The sequence below is a fragment of the Bos indicus x Bos taurus genome, chromosome 1 (genome assembly GCF_003369695.1).
Source record: "Bos indicus x Bos taurus breed Angus x Brahman F1 hybrid chromosome 1, Bos_hybrid_MaternalHap_v2.0, whole genome shotgun sequence".
Lineage (NCBI taxonomy): Eukaryota > Metazoa > Chordata > Mammalia > Artiodactyla > Bovidae > Bos > Bos indicus x Bos taurus.
The window spans coordinates 115,303,083-115,323,255 of NC_040076.1; the positions used below are offsets into that span (position 1 = coordinate 115,303,083).

Genomic DNA, 20,173 nt, shown 5'->3' on the forward strand with positions numbered 1-20,173 from the left:
CCAGAAATATGAAAAAAATCACCATTAAAACAAACATGTAGAAAGTTCCATTTCCAATTATATGGTTACTTAGTTCATTAGGTAGACTCAATGAAAACAACCAGAATACCAGATAAATTAAAATAAAACATTTTAAATATGGAGAGGTACTCACAGGAAAGTGAGAAATACTTAAGTCAAAGTCCATCTGAAGGCAGGAGTCTTCAGGTGACTTTTAAGAAGTGGAAGCACTGAATTTTGCTGTCCATAGCCTCTATGGCATCAGGGACTGGAAACGGGTCTCTGGGCTTCTTTATCAGGTAGAGGAGTCAAAAAGGAGACATATCCAACAAGCCTCCTTCCCTCAACTTCAAGACAAATGTATTATCTTGAATCTTAGCACTGAAAAAAGAAAACAGAAAAAAAACAAAAGAAAAAAAAACATATGTCTGCCTCTAAAATATAATCACAAGCCTATCTTACACCAATTTGGAGTTAGAATTCATATCAGTATGATCTGAACAAAGTCAGGTCAACATTTTAATTTTCTGTTACCTCAAATAGGTAATGCATTCAACTTCTAAAAACTAAGAGAAATCCTCTGAGAGTCTACTTTTAACCTAGTTCTCAAAGAATTTCTAATAGGATTCCAGAGAACTGAAAATCTTGACAAGTCACAGTAGAGAGGCAGTAGCAACAATAATAGGAAAATACTTTATATATAGGAATTGTCAGATATAGCAAATGAAATAAAATATGTGATAATTATAAGATAATTGTGAAACAATTTTTTCAAGGAACATGAAATTATAAAGAATAAGACGGCATTCTGGATGAAATGGAATAAGCACATTTCACCTTTCCCACTGAGTGCATCTATGAAACCAGGACAGAATGCATGGATCAACTGTGGCAAGTCTAAAATTTTTCTGCAGTAGGCAGGATGGAGATGAACACTACAATTTCAAAGTAACACTGAATAGACAGTGAGTTTACAATTTATTTTCCTCCAGTACTCGTGCCTGAATGCAGTGCATCTGTAAACTCATGAGTGTGACCTGTGGCAGAGAGTGAGAGCTTTTGGATAAGCTCTCTAGTTCTGTCTTGAAGACCAGAAACAGGAACTCCTAATGCTGAGAGGAAATACAGAAATTCATCATTATTTTTTTCCTCACAGCTTGGTTCTACTTTCTTGCCCCAGTCTGCAGGGAACTCTTGCAGGAAAGACAGAGATCTACAGAAAGCTGAAAAGGCTAAAGCTCTGAGGGAAGGGCACCTTTTTCTCTTTTGGTTGTAGCCATAGCTTCAAAAGAATAGGACTGGCCCATTGCTTTATATGTCTCTCTCTCCTCATTTCAGTAAGACCAGAGTATGGGTCCCATCATGGAAGTACATCACAGAGTGGTTTCACTAGAGAGCCCCACCAAAAACTGAAGCTCCTGGAAATCAAAGTACAGGGGCAGATCATGGAGAGGGATGAGCTTATAAAAGGATGCTTGGGGCTGGTGCACTGGACGGCCCAGAGGGATGGTATGGGGAGGGAGGAGGGAGGAGGGTTTGGGATGGGGAACACATGTATACCTGTGGCGGATTCATTTTGATATTTGGCAAAACTAATACAATTATGTAAAGTTTAAAAATAAAATAAAATTAGAAAAAAAAAAATGAAAAGACAAACTAAAAAAAAAAAAAAAAGTGATCCAAAAATATAATTTAGGAAAACCAGGGCTTCTCCTTAATCTGTATATGCATAGATCTCATCCCAATGGTTTTAAAAACTAAACTAACAAGCTAGAGTAGGTCTGGGACTGACCACTGTGGGGCATACATCCAAGAGAGAAGAGTGTAACAAAGGTTTTTAAAACTTAAATAACACTAAAACCATAGCTCACAAGGTGTACATTAGAACATGTGGGCTGAACTTACTAAAACGAAAATACCAATATTCTGCATAGAGTTCTAATAAGAATTAAAGTCTCTTAAAGTAATTCACAATATGTCTAAAATGACTTGGCATAGAAAGAACCACAAATACTTCAATTCACCTGGGAAAAGACAATCAATAGACACCGATGTTATGAGGATACAAATGTTGGAAATATCTGACAGAGACTTCAATGTAGCTATTATACAAATGCTTCAAGAAGCAATCATGAACACTCTTGCAGTAAGCGTTAAACTAAAAAGTTTCAGCGAAGAAATTAAGAAGAATCAAACTGAAATTTTAACATTGCAAAATATAACAGTGACCTCCTCCTTCCCCAATCTCATTGAATTGGCTCAGTAGCTGAATGAACATGACAGAGGAAAGAGTCATTCAGTAAACTTGAAGACTGAACAATATAAATAATTTAATTTAATACATAATTTAATCTGAACAATAGAGAGAAAAACACTGAGAAAAATAGTCTCAGGAATCAGTGGGAAAATACCAGGAAGTCTAACAATATACCAATAGAGTTCCAGAAAAATAGGAGAAATAGGATAGTGATGAAAAAAAGATTAAATAATGGCTAAAATCTTCCCCTGTTTGGGGAAAAAAAATCAAACAAAATAAAACAAACCAACAACCATAAATCTAGAGGTTCAAGAAGCTAAGGTGAAAAAAAAAAGGGAAAGTGTTAGTCGCTCAGTCATGTCTAACTCTTTGTGACCCCATGGACTGTAGCCCACTAGGCTCCTCTGTCCATGGAATTCTCCAGGCAAGAATAATGGAGTGGGTAGCCTTCTCCAGGGAATCTCCTCAACCCAGAGATCAAACCCAGGTCTCCTTTACCATCTGACCCAGGTAAACCCAAAGAAATCTATGCCCAGATACAGCATAATCAAACTGCTAAAATCCCAAGATAAAGAAAAAATATTGAAAGTATTCAAAGATAAACACATCAACTAAAGAGGGAATACACATGCGCACAACTGAGATTTCTTATCAGAAAACCATAAAAGGCAAAAAGAACTGCTATAAAATTCTTAAAATGTTGAAAGAAAAAACTGTCAACCTAGAATTTTTAACTAAATAAAGTATTCATCAGTAGTGAATGTAAATTAAAAATATTCTCAGATGAAAAAAACTGAGAGATTTATATCTATCTGCTTTGAAAGAATTTTCTAAAAGGAAGTTTTTCAGAAAGAAGGAAAATAATTCTAGAAAAATACTCGTGACTTTAGGAATGAAGGAAGAGCAACAGAAAGAGTAAATATATAGTCTTGAATTAGTCTTAAAATTTTTAACCCAAAGGAGACTGGAAATGGGAAGCAGAATAATGCAAAGTAAAGGGAATAAACAGAAAAAACAGAAAACGAACAAAAAAATATGATCCTTTTAAATCTAAACATATCTATAATTATATTAAATATATGTGATCTGAAGATACCTATTAAAAAGCAAAGATGGTCACAACAAATTTAGGAAATTAAAAAATTTTAAATTACTTTCTAAAAATAGTCACTTAAAATATAATGCTTATAGGTAGGTTGAAATAATGATGAGAAATGATATACTATGCAAGAACTAGTCAGAAGAGAACTGGACTGACTGTGCTAATATAACAAAGCAGACTTCAGAGCAAAAAACATTGCCAGGAATAAAGGACATTACATGATGAAAAAAATAAAAGTTTCGATTTACCAAAACGCCATAATAATTCCCAATGTATATGAACCTAACAACAGATACTCAAAATATACAAAGCAAAAACCTACAGAGCCAAAAGCAAATATAGACACATTCAAAATTACAGTTGGAGACTTGAACAGTCCTTTCTCAGCAATAAATAAAAGTACTTAAAAGAAAGTCAGCAAGGATATAGAACAAAATACTACTACCAGCTAACTTGATTTACTTCATATTTATAGAACTCCATCAAAGAACAGCAAAATACACTTTCTTTCTGGGAGCACAGGGAATATTCACCAAGATGGATGAGATTCTGGATTATAATACACACATTGACCAATATATAATAATGGAAATTGTACAAAGTATGTTCTTTGACCATATTGGATTTATACTAAAAAGAAATAACAAAAAGAAAACAAGAAAGTCCCTGAACACTTGAAAGTTTAAGTTCATGATTCAAAATAATCTATGCCTCAAATAGTCTGTCTCAAAGGAAATTAGAAAATATTTTAACTGAATGAAAATGAAAATATAACATAGAAAACTATGGAATTCAGATAAAGCAGTCTTCAAAGGGGAATTTGTAAATATTTTTAACATTAAAAAAACCCAAAATTTAAACTTCTGCTCTGTGAAAAATAATGGCAACAGAATGAAAAGATAAGCCATAGGCTTGAATAAAATATTTGCAAAAGACGTTTGATAAGGGATTATATAAAAATACACAAAAAAGTCTTAAAACTGAACAATAAGAAATTAACTGGATTTAAAAAAAAAATGGGCAAAAGACCTTACAATATCTCACCAAAGGAAGTATACAGATGCAAATAAGCATATGAAAAGATGTTTCACATCATAAAACATCAGAAAAATGCAAATTAAAACAAGATACCCCCACATACCTAATACAATGGCCATTATCTGGAACATTTACAGCAAATGCTGATGAGGAGGTGAACAGTAGGACTTCTTATACATTGCTGGTGGGAATGTGAAATGGTGCAGCCATTTTGGAAGACAGTTTGACAGTTTCTTAGAAAACTAAATATACTCTTACTATATGAATCAGCAAATACATTCTTTGGTATTTACCAGAAGAAGTAGAAAACTTACAACCACACAAAAACCTGCACACAGATGTCTATAGAAGTTCCATTAGTATTTGCTAAAACTTGGAAACAACCAAGACGTCCTTCCATAGGTGAGTGACTAAATAACCTGAAGTACATCCAGACAATGGAACATTATTCACCGTAAAGAGAGATGCACAATCAAAACATAAAAAGGTACAGAGGAACCTTAAATGCATATTACAAAGTGAAAGAAATCAATCTGAAAAGATCATACGCTGTATAATTCCAACTACATGACGTCCTGGAAAAGGTAAAGCTATAGAGACAATAAAAAGATTAGTGTTTAGCAGGGTTTGAGTAGGGAGAGATATGAATAGAGTGCAGAGAATTTTTAGGGCAGTGAAACTACTCTGTAATGATACTATAATGATGGATACATGTCATTATACATTTGTTCTAACTCACAGAATTACAGTACTAAGAGTAAACCATAATAGGCTTTGGGTAACTATGTGTCAATGTAGATTCATCGACTGTAACAAATGTACCATTCTAGTGAGTAGTGCTGATAATGGAGATCACAGATGTGTGGGGATAAGGAGGGATATGAGAAATCTCTGTACTTCCACTCAGTTTTATTGTGAAATCAAAACTGTTCTTAAGTTCTTAGTAAAAACAACACAAATAACAACAACAAAAAAATTTATGATGATATCAAAACAGGAAGTAATTAGGAATGACTTTAACAAAAGATGTGCCAAACCTTTGTGTGTGATATGATTAAATCTCAGTGAAACAACTTCTAAACAAGATCTAAATAAATATGTACTAGGATTAGAAGATAACATATGGCAAAACTGTTAATGTTCCTCAAATTAATCAATAAATTCAAGCAACGTCAATCATATTGCCAACTGTTTCTCTATTGTATTTGATTTGCAGGTTAGAAAATTTTATTTGGTAGTTTAAGGGCCAAGAATAACTAAGAAAATCTTAGAGAAAAAGATAGAATTTAAATTTCCCTAAAAGATAATAAAATGAATTACATACTGACAGTGTGGTATGTGCATGGGATAAAACATTGCAACCAGTTAAAAAGTCCAGAAAAAGATCATTGTTATATAAACTCTTGATATATTACAAGGATAACATGTATTTACGTATAGAAAGAAGTGACATTCCAATAATGGTACTGAAATGACTATCAGAAAAAGAAAAAAAACATCAATTTTTCTAGTTCACTTTATATATTAAAAATCATCTTCAAGTGTACTAAAGAACCAAACATGAAATATCTTAAAGATTTTGAGTTTAAAAGTTATTTTAAATAAGGTTTGAAAGATTTTTTTATTATAATACACAATATATAAGTCTGGAGAAGGCAATGGCACACCACTCCAATACTCTTGCCTGGAAAATCCCACGGATGGAGGAGCCTAGTAGGCTGCAGTCCATGGGGTCGCTAAGAGTCAGATACGACTGAGTGAGTTCACTTTCACTTTTCACTTTCGTGCGTTGGAGAAGGAAATGGTAACCCACTCCAGTGTTCTTGCCTGGAGAATCCCAGGGACAGGGGAGCCTGGTGGGCTGCCGTCTATGGGGTTGCACAGAGTCGGACATGACTGAAGTGACTTAGCAGCATGTACAAGTCTCATAGGAAAAAGTGATATATCCATTTACATTAATGTTTACCACATATCTTCATCTAGACACCATGAAGAAAATAAAAAACAAACAAAAACAAATAAGAAAGTCTTTACTATTGATGACAACCAAAAACCTGGAATCCAGATTACATAAATTTATCACATAAATCACTAAGAAGGTTACAACCAATAGAAAATCAAATAGTCTTAAATAGCATATATCAAAAAGGAAATGAAAAGACGGTCAATGTCATTAGTAATAAAAAGTAAATGCAAGTTAAAACCATAGAGTCACCATTTCTCACCCATATTTTCAGGAAAATAGTTAAAAATCTGACACTATTACATATAAGCACATATACAGAACAATAGGAACTTTGGTAGAATGGTGGTGTGATGTGCAAACTGACTCAAACACTTTCAAAAACAGATTGGCATTCCATAGGAAAGGTGAATGTACACATAATGTATACTCCCCAGATTTCATTCGTGGAGTAAATATGCAAGAATATCAATAACAAATTACACGAAAGCCAAAATGTCCATCAAAAACAGAATGGAAAATAATCTTAAAGTATAATACTATTTAGTGGGGAAAATGAATGAAGGACAGCTACACACACAAATGAATCTACCTTAAATCCCATACTAATTGTATATTATAAAGTTGATAAAGACACTATAGAGTAGTTTATATTTATTAAGCTCATAGATGGAAGAGATATATTGATAAGCAGTAAAATTATTTATAATGAAAAGAAAATTCAGTTCCATTCAATTCAGTCACTCGGTCATGTAAGACTCTTTGTGACCCCATGGACTGCAGCAGGACAGGAAGCCTTGTGCATCACCAACTTCCGGAGTTTACTCAAACACATGTCCATTGAATCAGTGATGCCATCCAATCATCTCATCCTCTGTCATCCCCTTTCTCCTCCTGTCTTCAATCTGTCCCAGCATCAGGGTCTTTTCCAGTGAGTCAGTTCTTCACATCAAGTGGCCAAAGTATTGGAGTTTCAACTTCAGCATCAGTCCTTCCAATGAATATTCAGGACTGATTTCCTTTAGGATGGACTGGCTGGATCTCCTTGCAGGCCAAGGAACTCTCAAGAGTCTTCTCCAACACCTCAGTTTAAAGCATCAATTCTTCAGCCCTCAGTTTTATTTATATTCTAGCTCTCACATGCATACATGACTACTGGAAAAACTTTATTTTTGACTAGATGGACCTTTGTTGGCAAAGTAATGTCTCTGCTTTTTAATATGCTGTCTAAGTTGGTCATAACTTTTCTTCCAAGGAGCAAGTGTCTTTTAATTTCATGGCTGCAGTCACCATCTGCAGTGATTTTTTTTTTTTTTTTGGAGCCCCCCAAAATAAAGTCTGTCACTGTTTTCATTGTTTCCCCATCTATTTGCCATGAAGTGATGGGACCAGATGCCATGATCTTAGTTTTCTGAATGTTGAGTTTTAAGCCAACTTTTCCACTCTCCTCTTTCACCATCATCAAGAGGCTCTTTAATTCTTCTCTGCTTTCTGTCATTAGGGTGATGTCATCTGCATATCTGAGGTTATTGATATTTCTTCTGGCAATCTTGATTCCAGCTTGTGGTTCATCTAGCCCAGCGTTTCTCATGATGCACTCTGCATACACGTTAAATAAGCATGGTGACAATATACAGCCCTGACGTACTCCTTTCCCTATTTGGAACCAGTCCATTGTTCCATGTCCAGTTCTAACTGTTGCTTCTTGATCTGCATACAGATTGCTCAGGAGGCAGGTCAGGTGGTCTGGTATTCCTAACTCTTTAAGAATTTTCCACAGTTTGTTTTGATCCACACAGTCAAAGGCTTTGGCATAGTCAATAAAGCAGAAGTAGGTACTTTTCTGGAACTCTCTTACTTTTTCAATGATCCAACAGATGTTGGCAATTAGATCTCTGGTTCCTCTGCCTTTTCTAAATCCAACTTGAACATCTGGCAGTTCATAGTTCACGGACTGTTGAAACTTGGCTTGGAGAATTTTGAGCATTAATTTGCTAGTGTTATGAGATGAGTGCAGTTATGCGGTAGTTTGAGCATTTTTTTTGCATTACCTTTCTTTGGGATTGGAATGAAAACTGACATTTTCCCGTCCTGTGGCCACTACTGCATTTCCCAAATTCTCTGGCATATTCAGTGCAACACTTTCACAGCATCATCTTTTAGGTTTTGCAATAGCTCAACTGGAATTCCATCACTTCCACTAGCTTTGTTCATAATGATGCTTCCTAAGGCCCACCTGACTTGGCATTCCAGGATGTCTGGCTCTAGGTGAATGGTCACACCAGCGTGATTATCTGGGTCATGAAGACCGTTTTTGTATAGTTTTTCTGTGTAGTCTTGCAACCGCTTCTTAATATCTTCTGCTTCTGTTAGGTCCATACAATTTCTGTCCTTTATTGAGCCCATCTTTGCATGAAATGTTCCCTTGGTATCTCTAATTTCCTTGAAGAGATTTCTAGTCTTTCCCATTCTATTGTTTTCCTCTATTTCTTTGCACTGATCACTGAGGAAGGCTTTCTTATCTCTCCTTGCTATTCTTTGGAACTCTGCATTCAAATGGGTATATCTTTCCTTTTCTCCTTTGCTTTTCACTTCTCTTCCCTTCTCAGCTATTTGTAATGCCTTGTTAGACAACCATTTTGCCTTTTTGCATTTCTTTTTCTTGGGGATGGTTTGATCACTGCCTCATGTACAACACGAACTGCCATCCATAGTTCTTCAGGCACCCTGTCTGTCAGGTCTAATCCCTTGAATCTATTTGTCACTTCCACTATAAGGGATTTTATTTAGGTCATACCTGAATGGTCTAGTGATTTTCTCTACTTTCTTCAATTTAAGTCTGAATTTGGCAGTAAGGACTTCATGATCTGAGCCAGTCAGCTCCCAGTCTTGTTTTTGCTGACTATATAGAGCTTCTCAATCTTTGGCTGCAAAGAGTATAATCAATCTGATTTCAGTATTGACAATCTGGTGATGTCCATGTGTAGAGTCGTCTCTTGTGTTGTTGGAAGAGCATGTTTGCTGTGACCAATGGGTTCCCTTGGCAAATTTCTATTAGCTTCTGCCCTGCTTCATTCTGTACTCCAAGGCCAAGTTTGCTTGTTACTCCAGATATTTCTTGACTTCCTACTTTTGCATTCCAGTCCCCTACAATGAAAAGGACATCTTTTTTGGGTGTTAGTTCTAGAAGGTTGTAGGTCTTCATAGAACCGTTCAACTTCAGCCTCTTCAGCCTTACTGGTCAGGGCATAAACTTGGATTACCGTGATATTGACTGGTTTGCCTTGGAAACAAACAGAGATCATTCTGTCATTTTGGAGACCGAATCCAGGTACTGCATTTCAGACTGTTTTGTTGACTATGATAACTACTCCATTTCTTCTAAGGGATTCTTCTCCACAGTAGTAGATATAATGGTCATCTGAGTTAAATTCACCCATTGCAGTCCATTTCAGTTTGCTGATTCCCAAAATGCTGATGTTCACTCTTGCCATCTCCTGTTTGACCACTTCTAATTCACCTTGATTCATGGACCTAACATTCTAGGTTTCTATGCAATATTGTTCTTTAGAGCATCGGACTTTACTTCCATCACCAGTCACATCCACAATAGGTGTTGCTTTCGCTTTGGTTCCATCTCTTCATTCTTTCTGGAGTTATTTCTCCACTGATCTCCAGTAGCAGATCAGACAGCATAGTGTCCAGGAGTCTGGACACTATGGGTGGGTCAGCAGTGGCCTGCTGCAGGTTTGGGGGCACTGAGTGTAGCCCTGTGTGCCTGGTTCCTTTTGAAGGAGGTCCCACTATCTTCATTACCTCTACATAGTTTGGTAACAGGGAAGGAACATAGCCCCACCCATCAACAGAAAATTGGATTAAAGATTTACTGAGCATAATGCTAAGTCACTTCAGTGTCTGACTCTGTGTGACCCCATAGACGGCAGCCCACCAGGCTCCCCCGTCCCTGGGCCCTACCCATCAGAACAAGACTCAGTTTCCCCTCAGTCAGTCTCTTCCATCAGGAAGCTTCCATAAGCCTCTTATCCTTCTCCATCAGAGGGCAGACAGACTGAAAACCACAATCACAGAAAACTAACCAATTTGATCACATGAATCACAGCCTTCTCTAACTCAATGAAACTATGAGCCATGCCACGTAGGGCCATTCAAGACAGATGGGTCATGGTGGAGAGTTCTGACAAAATATGGTCAGCTGGAGAAGGGACTGGCAAGATACTTCATCACTCTTGCCTTGAGAACCCCATGAACAGTATGAACAGTATAAAAGAAAATTGGATGATTATTATAAAAGCCAAAATGATGAAAACCTCTTGGTGGAGGGTGAGAAGGTAATGCAATTGGGGAGAGGAACACGGGAATTTCGAAAGAATTGGCAGCAAACACAAAGGTGCATAATTTATTAAAACTTCTTAAGCTAAAATATATATCCACACACTCTTCTCTATGATATACTTTTTTCCCTCTTTTTAAAATTTAAATATATTAAATTTTTTTTTACAATGTTGTATTGGTTTCTGCCATATAACAGTGCAAATAGCCATAATTATATATACATCCCCTCCCTCCCTAGCCTCCTTCCCCTCCCTCCATGCCATCCCTCCAGGTGATCAGAGAGCACCAGACTGGACTCCCTGGGCTACACAGCATCTTCTCTTCAGCTTTCCATCTTATACCTGATAGTGAATATATGTTGATGCTACTTTCTCCATCCATCTCATTCTCTCCTTCCCCCAAGGTATCCACAAGTCCATTCTATGATATACTTTTAATAAAACAAATGGAAAACTGCATAGTAAAGTAAATAAATTTTTTGAGATACCCAAACTGAATTACTGTTTAAAAAGTTGCAACCTGACATATTAATAGAATCTTTGCTTATAATTTTTTTCCCATCTAACATATTCTAGATTTCAATTCTTGACTTTCCTGATGCCAAAATATAATTATACTACAGTATATTGTTTAACCATGTGTAATTAAAATGACACCATTGAACTGTGGTAGTGTGTAATGTTTTCCAACTGTTAGAGGTTGAGAATATAATTTCATGTTGTGTATATGCTCCTGAAGACTATTTTATAGATTTACATAATACTAGAAAGATCTCCTTCATGTTACTCAAATTATAGATTAAAAATGAGCTATTGTTTGGTACAGAAGTCAGGAGAATGCTTCAAGAGTACTACTAATACATTTTGGGAAATACTACTTAGGCATAAAAGGGCCAGTTTGTGAAGCCAGAATTGTCGTTATTGCTGTTTTTGTGAAGTTTGGCATAGCAAAATTTGCTCGGCCGTGTCCGACTCTTTGTGACCCCATGTAATTCTCCAGGCCAGAATACTGGAGTGGGTAACCTTTCCCTTCTCCAGGGGATCTTCCCAACCCAGGGATTGAATCCAGGTTTCCCACACTGCAGACGGATTCTTTACCAGCTGAGCCACAAGGCTAGCCCAAGAATACTGGAATGGGTAGCCTATCCCTTCTCCAGCAGATCTTCCCGACCTAGGAATTGAAACAGGGTTTCCTGCATTGCAGGCAAATTCTTTACCAACTAAGCTGAGGGAAGCCCAGTTTGGCATAAGTCAAGGACATATTTGGGGCTATGCTGAGAAGAAAGGAAACTTTGCCCAGCGGATTAGAATTGGAGCTTAAGTGAGCAAGGGGAGAAAGTTCATAGGAACCAATTATAATTAAACTTATTTATTTTCTACCACATGTCTTTTATAGAAGACTCTTTCACCCACTGTTTCACATCTCAGTATTTCCGTCTTTCTCATGATCCTTAAGATTATTCTATCCTTTAAAATGTAAGATTATTCTATATTTTAAAGCTAGAAAGTTTTCCTTTTTAAAATAAACAGATAAAATTCATATAAGTTTCTCTGCAGATTACAGATCAGTCTTTAGAAGATCTGCTTCTCTTGCTACATCCTATAAAATATTTTTCCTTGCGAATTTATATCTACCTATAAATAGACACACTTTATCTTAAGATCTAAATTAATCATTATTTTGCATAACAGGTAGAGAATGGAGTTTTACTTTGACACTAGTAGGGCTATTGAGTTCTAGCCCCTTTCTGTGTAAGTCATGAATATATTTTAAGACAATTTTGCAGTGAGAATATAAGTAACAGTATTCTCACCAAGTAATACAATAGATACAGTGTTCTGAAAAGTCATGCTTTGTACATTTAACTCAACTTGGCAGAAATACCCATTCCTTCTATGGAGAATACTAATACTATGTATAGAAATTTACATAGAAAATATGCTTACAGACTTCTTGGAGCTAGAGTTTAAAATATGCAACCTAAATTGGATCAATTTTATGTAAATATTCTGTGGGAATCAAAAGAAATTAGAATGGGACTTTGACAAACTCTTACACATGCACCCACATGCATATGAGTATATGAATGTGTGTTTGTTTACTTGTTTATTTTTCTTCTAAATCATTTGCCTTGAACAGTTTTAATCAAATCAGCCTGATTCTAAAAGGAATGCAGCTTTCATAAAACAGAGGTACTACATGAAGGTAGGTCCCTGAAGAAACTAAGTATTAAAATCTCCAGGAATTATTGGCAAATTCTAAGCTGTAATTCAATTAAATGACTTTACAAAACAATTTTGTTTCTTTTGAACAAACTGTACTGAACTAATTGAAGATACATGCACACACATGCAGATCATTGGTGTATACCTAAATAAATTTTCCAAAACAAATATATCTTTCCAACCAGGACTTATATACACAGACAAAATACTATCATACCCTAGAAATTCCCCACATATTCCCGTTTAGTCACTACTCTGTTCCCAAAGGAAGTCACTATTGAACTTTTAACACCATGAAAGTGAAAGTGTTAGTCACTCAGTTGTGTCTGACTCTTTGTGACCCCACTGTCTGTAGCCCGCAGTCTCCTCTGTCTATGGGATTTTTCAGGCAAGAATACTGGAGTGGGTTGCCATTTCCTTCTCCAGAGGATCTTCCCATCCCAGGGATCGAACCTGTAACACCATAGATAAAATTTATTCATCTTTGAACTTTATGTAAGTGGAATCATATGGCATGTACAAATCTGTGTCTTTTTCCTTGGCTCAAAACTCTGTTTGTAAAAGTTATCCATGTTGATTTACGTATTTATATTTTACTCACTTACATTGCTGTTCAATATAAAATAATGATTTTAAGGCATCAACTATCCTTGACTATATACACTGTGTTAATGATATCACACTTAGTAAAATACTATTTTGAGTGTCAGTAGTTAAGCTGGCTGAATAACAGGGCATAAAACTTGGGATCAAAGGAGCTGGAGGAAAGTTAGTAGCAGAAGCTCTTATTAACTCTTCCACTCTATAAAAATAGGGCTGAAAAAAAAAAATAAGGCTGACTTTAATAGCAAACCCCTATTATCAGGCTATTGTAATTTACCTTATTCCTAATTTAGCAGACCCTGATGCTTGGCTTATCCAAGAGCCATTAAAACTATTGTCCTTTCTTCTCTTTTCTCAATAGGGGCTGAAAGAGCCTGATATATATTTTTCCCAAATCTCTCATACTACTAAGGAATGACCATGTGATACAGTCCTGCCAACGAAGTAAATTTAAGAGGGAGTTTGGGGGGATGATTTCTAGGAAAATTTTAATTCTTTTGTTAAAGAGCTAAATGTGGAGAGGTAACAAACCAGAATAGCCAATACCCAAGCCAATATTGAAAGAGAAGAACAAAGTTGGAAGACTGACAGTATCCAGTTTTAAGATTTACTAAAAAACTATGGTTGGTGAACAAAATAGACAAGTAGACAATATAACAAAATATGGAATACAGAAATAGATCCCTATAGTCAACTGATCTTTGACAAAGTAGGAAGGGGAATACAACAGGGCAAATATAATCTGTTCAACAAATGGCACTGGATTTTTCCATGCAAAGAAATAAACCCAGACACAGACCTTATATATGTTATGAGTTAACTCAAAATGGATCACAGATCTAAACGTGAGACACAAAACCAGGAAAATCTTAGAAGATAAGATAGGAGAAAACCTAAGTGACCTGGGGTATGGTGATGCCTATTTACAACACCAAATTCTACCAAAAGAACAAATTCACAATCTGGACTTCATAAAATTAAAAACTTCTCTGCATAAAATGGTGGCATGAGGATGAGAAGACAAGTTATAGACTAAAAGGAAATATTTGTAAAAGACACCTCTAATAAAGAACTGAATGTATATTTTAAAAACGACAATAAAGAAATAAATGATCTGATTAAAAAGTGGGACAAAGACCTTAAGAGACCTTACCACAGAAGATACATGCATTTCTCATGTTATTGTGCTTCACTTTCTTGCAGTTTGCAGATGCTGCTTTTTTTTTTTTTTTTTTACAAACTGAAGGGTTATAGCTAACCTATGTCAAGCAAGTCTATTGATGCTATTTTTCCAACAGCATTGCCTCACTTCATGTCTCTAGGTCACATTTTGATAATTCTCAGAATATTTCGAACTTTATTATTATTATTATATTTGTTATGGTGATCTGTGGTCAGTAATCTTGATGTCACTACTATGACTTGCTAAAGACTCAGATAATGGTTAACACTTTTAGAAATTAAAAAAAAAAAAAGAAAAAGAAAATCAAGTTACTCAGTCATGTCTGACTCTTTGCACCCTGTGAACTACAGCCTGCCAGGTTCCTCTGTCCATGGGATTTTTCAGGTAAGAATACTGGATTGGGTTTCCATTCCCTTCTCAGGGGATTTTCCCAACCTAGAGATTAAACCCAGGTTTAATATGCACTGCAAGCAGATTCTTTACCATCTGAGCCACCAGGGAGGACTTTTTTAGAAATAAAGCATTTTTTAATTAAAATATATGCTTTTAAAGACATAATGTTATTGAGCACAATAGACTGCATTATAGTGTAAACATAACTATTCTATGCACTAGAAGATCAAAAATTCGTGTGACTTGCTTTGTTTTAATATTCACTTTACTGTGGTGGTCTGGTGTTCTGAACCTGCAATATCTCTGAGGTATGCCTTATACAGTGGCAAATAAGCAAATTAAAACTTCGATATTACTACACACCTATTAGAATAACCAAAATCTTGAACACTAACAACCAATGCTGACCAGGATGTGAAGCAACAAGAACTCTTATCCATTGCTGGTGGGAATGCAAAGTGGTATAGCCGCCTTGGAAAATAGCTTGGTAGTTTCTTAGGAAACTAAACGTAGAGCCACACTTTGCTATCTGACTGAGGATTATCTCCAGGACTCCCCTCACCCAAATATACCAAAATCTATGGATGTTTATGTCCCTCATATAAAATGCATAGTATTTATATATAACCTATGAGCACCCTCCCATATACCTTCAATCATATCTAGACTATTTATAATATTCAATACAATGTAAATACTGTATAAATAGTTGTGAATACAGTGTACATTCTATGTGAATACTTTCCAGTGCAGGGCAAAGTCAAATTTTGCTTTCTGGAGCTTTTCTGGAATTTCTTTTTTCAAATATTTTTGATCCACAGTCGGTTGAATCCACAGATGTGGAATCTGTGAATATAGAGAATTGACTGTATTCACAGGTTTTGCCTGTGTTTTGCAGATCATATTACCATATGACACAACAAACTCAGCCCTTGTATTTTTCCAAAGGAGCTGAAAGCATACATCCGCACTAACACCTGCACACAGATGTCTTTCACAGCTTTTTGCATAACTGCCAAAATTTAGAAGCAACCAAGATGCCCTTTAGAAAATGAATGGCTAAATAAATTGCAGTCCATCCAGACAATGAAATACAGGCATACTTCAGAGATACAATGGGCTTGATCTCAGACTATCACAATAATAAAGTAAGTACTGCAGTAGAGCCACAAACCATAACACGCAAGTTATATTTATACTATACTGTAGTCTATTAAGTACGCAATAGCATTATATGAAAAGGCTACACACTGTGTGACTCCAACTATTCTGGAAAAGGCAATGTATTTTGTAATATGTCTATAGTACTACGTACTATAGAATGTACTATGTATTCCATAGTATAGTACAAAGACGGGTAGTAAGTAGGGCTGGAGTGGGGAAAAAGATAAATGAGTAGAGTAGAGATGGTTTTTAGGGCAGTGAAAATATTTTGTTTGAGACCATAACAATGAATATATGTCATTACACACTTGTTAAAACCCATAGAATTCATAGATTGTAGACCACCAAGAGTGATCAGATCAGATCAGTCGCTCAGTCGTGTCCGACTCTTTGCGACCCCATGAATCGCAGCACGCCAGGCCTCCCTGTCCATCACCAACTCCCGGAGTTCACTCAGACTCACGTCCATCGAGTCAGTGATGCCATCCAGCCATCTCATCCTCTGTCGTCCCCTTCTCCTCCTGCCCCCAATCCCTCCCAGCATGAGTCTTTTCCAAAGAGTCAACTCTTCGCATGAGGTGGTCAAAGTACTGGAGTTTCAGCTTTAGCATCATTCCTTCCAAAGAAATCCCAGGGCTGATCTCCTTCAGAATGGAGCCTAAGGCAAATTATAAACTTTGAGCAATTATGATATAACATGATTTATCAATTATAACAAATGTACCATTTTGCTGAGTGATGCTGATAATGGGGGAGTCTATGGTTTCCCAAGTGGTGCTAGTGGTAAAGAACCTGCCTGGCAATTCAGGAGATGTAAGAGATGTGGGTTTGATCCCTGGGTCGGGAAGATCCCCTGGAGGAGGGCATGGGAACCCATGCCAGTATTCTTGCCTGGAGAATCCCATGGACAGAGAAGCCTGGCAGGCTACAGTCTATAGGGTCGCAAAGAGTTGGACATGACTGAAGTGACTTAGCACATGAATGTGTGGGGTAGGGTATATATGGAAAACCTCTGTACCATCTACTTGATTTTGTTGTAAACTTAAAACTTCTCTAAAAAATAAATAAATGGAACAAGAAAAAAAGAGATAAACAAAAGAGGAGAAGGGACCAATGACCTTCTTATCTTCCTGTCTTGCCTCTGAATAAAATTCCTGGAACTTCAACAGTCCTTTTGAGATCATGAAACAAAGAACATGAAAATGAAATGGTAGTATACTAAATTGGTCAAGCCAAAATGTGAAAATCAGAAACTCTGACCACACCATTGGTGCTGAACCAAGTTTTAGACTCATTGTTCAGTAAAATAAGTAATTTCTTTATGATATAACCCCATATTATTCAAGGTTTACATTAGTTCAATTAAAAGTATATCTGATATACTATTTATAGTGATAATCAAGATAAAAACATGTATTGAAGAATGTTACTTGGAGTTATAGTGTATTTTACATTGACTTCTTGAAAGACAACATCTTTATTAGAAATTTAAAACTCCATATTCATCCAAAAGATGAACCATGCCTAGTTATGAAATACCTGAAATGCTTTCAGATGCTTTGCTTTTTAAAAACAATTTCTATGAATTTCTTGCTATGGTAGCACAACTTGAGCAAACATTCAAATATTTTAGTTTATCACTTCTTGGCCTTTTGGCTAAGATCAATTATAGTATCTGTTCTTAACAGTTTAATATCTGATAAACTCTGGGAGTTGATGATGGACAGGGTGGCCTGGTATGCTGCAGTCCATGGGTTCACAAAGAGTTGGTCACGACTGAATGAATGAACAGAACTGAGCTGAACTGAATGTCCTCTATCTGAGAACAACATATTAAATGGATTTTTGGAGCAGGAAGTTGGAATAGAGGCTTTCTCAGACAAATACTTTACTGTGCAGACTCTTCTTGGTCCACTGGAGAATTCTGGTGGTAGACTGCTAGCTAAAAGTGAAAGTGTTAGTTGCTCAATCATGCCCAACTCTTTATGACCCAATGGACTGTAGCTCCCCAGGCTCCTCTGTCCATGGAATTCTCCAGGCAAGAATACTGGAGTGGGTTGCCATGCTCTTCTTCAGGGAATCTTCCCAACCCGGGCACTGAAGCCAGGGCTCCTGCATTGTAGGCAAATTCTTTACTGTCTGAGCCACGTGGGAAGAGCCTTAGCTAGCTAGTGAAGTGAAAGTTGCTCAGTCATTCCCAACTCTTTGCGACCTCATGGACTATATAGTCCATGGAATTCTCTAGGCCAGAATACTGGAGTGGGTAGCCTTTCCCTTCTCCAGGGGATCTTCCCAACCCAGTGGTTGAACCCAGGTCTCCTGCATTGCAGGCAGTTCTTTACCAGCTGAGCCACAAGGGAAGCTAGCTAAGCATCTAGCTAAAATCCTCAGAGGTCGATGGACTTCAAACATGATTATTATCCCATCAGTAACAGAAAATAGCTTTTTACATCTTCATTTAAACAGGTGCTGCTAAGTCACTTCAGTCGTGTCCGACTCTGTGCGACCCCATAGACGGCAGCTCACCAGGGTCCCCCGTCCCTGGGATTCTCCACACAAGAACACTGGAGTGGGTTGTCCTTTCCTTCTCCAATGCATAAAAGTGAAAAGTGAAAGTGAAGTCGCTCAGTCATGTACTACCCTCAGTGACCCCATGGACTGCAGCCTTCCAGGCTCCTCCGTCCATGGGATTTTCCAGGCAAGAGTACTGGAGTGGGGTGCCATTGCCTTCTCCGATTTAAACAGGTAGACTACTATAATCATAGTTCTGAAATGCTTTATTGTCTCATTAAATTAATAGTTTCCCACAGACTTTCGGTCTCTGGTTTTGGGGTTGAGATGGTAGGGGAAAAGCATTTAAAAGTCCTTTGTTCCTCCTGTTGAAAACTGAAACTTTTATTTGTACCTCTTTATTTTTATTTTTAGCAACAACCCTTATTTCTCCCTTGTAGGCTTTCTATGGCAACATCTAAGTAAGAATAAATTGGCGTTAACCTAAGTTTTCTTTTAATCGGAAGTAAATCTGATATCTTAAAATATAGACGGATGTACCCCAATGAGTATTTTATGAGTATTTGGAGTCTTTCCTATCAAAAGGCATTTTATTAACAATCTATCTTTCTTATGTTTGTGATGAGACAGTATGCTGTATTGAGTTGACCTAAACAATGTAGTCAGAAAAGCTGTCCTCAAATCTTACTGTTAGTAATATTTTAATAGAGAACTTGAGGAATCATTAAAAAAAATGTATGTTAATAATCCTGCTTTGCTTCCCTGGAGAAACACTATTTTTTATACAACTGAGAGCCCAATTAATGATTTTTTTTCATTCTTATTACATTTTATAACAGGAAAATCAGAGTTTGGGGCTTTAAATAACAATTGTATAGTGTTTGTGAAGTTGAAAAATTTTCTGCATGCTCAGATCTCCTCTATCTGATAAGTCTAGACAATTTTAATGAAACTCTTTCACTTAAACCACAGATCACATTGTGACATGAAAATGATGACAAATATTTCCCAGAAAAGTAAAAAATGAGTATTTATGAATATTTGCTCTTCTTATAAACCACTAATTGTAAGCAGAAGGAATGCATCAAAGAGCTCTGATATAACCATTTTCTGTAGATTTTGCATGGTATATTAAAACTTTAGAATTTGATAAATTTGGAAGATAGGAAAATTAAATCCGAGATGAAAAGAAACACATGCAAAAATGCACATTTTCTAAATGATGAATAATAATATAGCTAAGACTCATGGACATCCAGTGTTATTTATCAGACTGTACTCAAGCATGGTGCAAGAAGAAAGTACTTATACAGCATGTAAGCCAGTATTTGACCAGCTCTGGCACCTAAACAGGAAGATTTTTGGAGCCACGAATGTCTTC

The 20,173-nt window shown here is 36.4% G+C and overlaps 1 pseudogene; it reads left to right on the forward strand.

The window, feature by feature from the left end:
- Positions 1-17,917: 17,917 nt before the first annotated feature.
- On the forward strand, positions 17,918-18,033 carry LOC113899766 (annotated as a pseudogene).
- Positions 18,034-20,173: the final 2,140 nt, after the last annotated feature.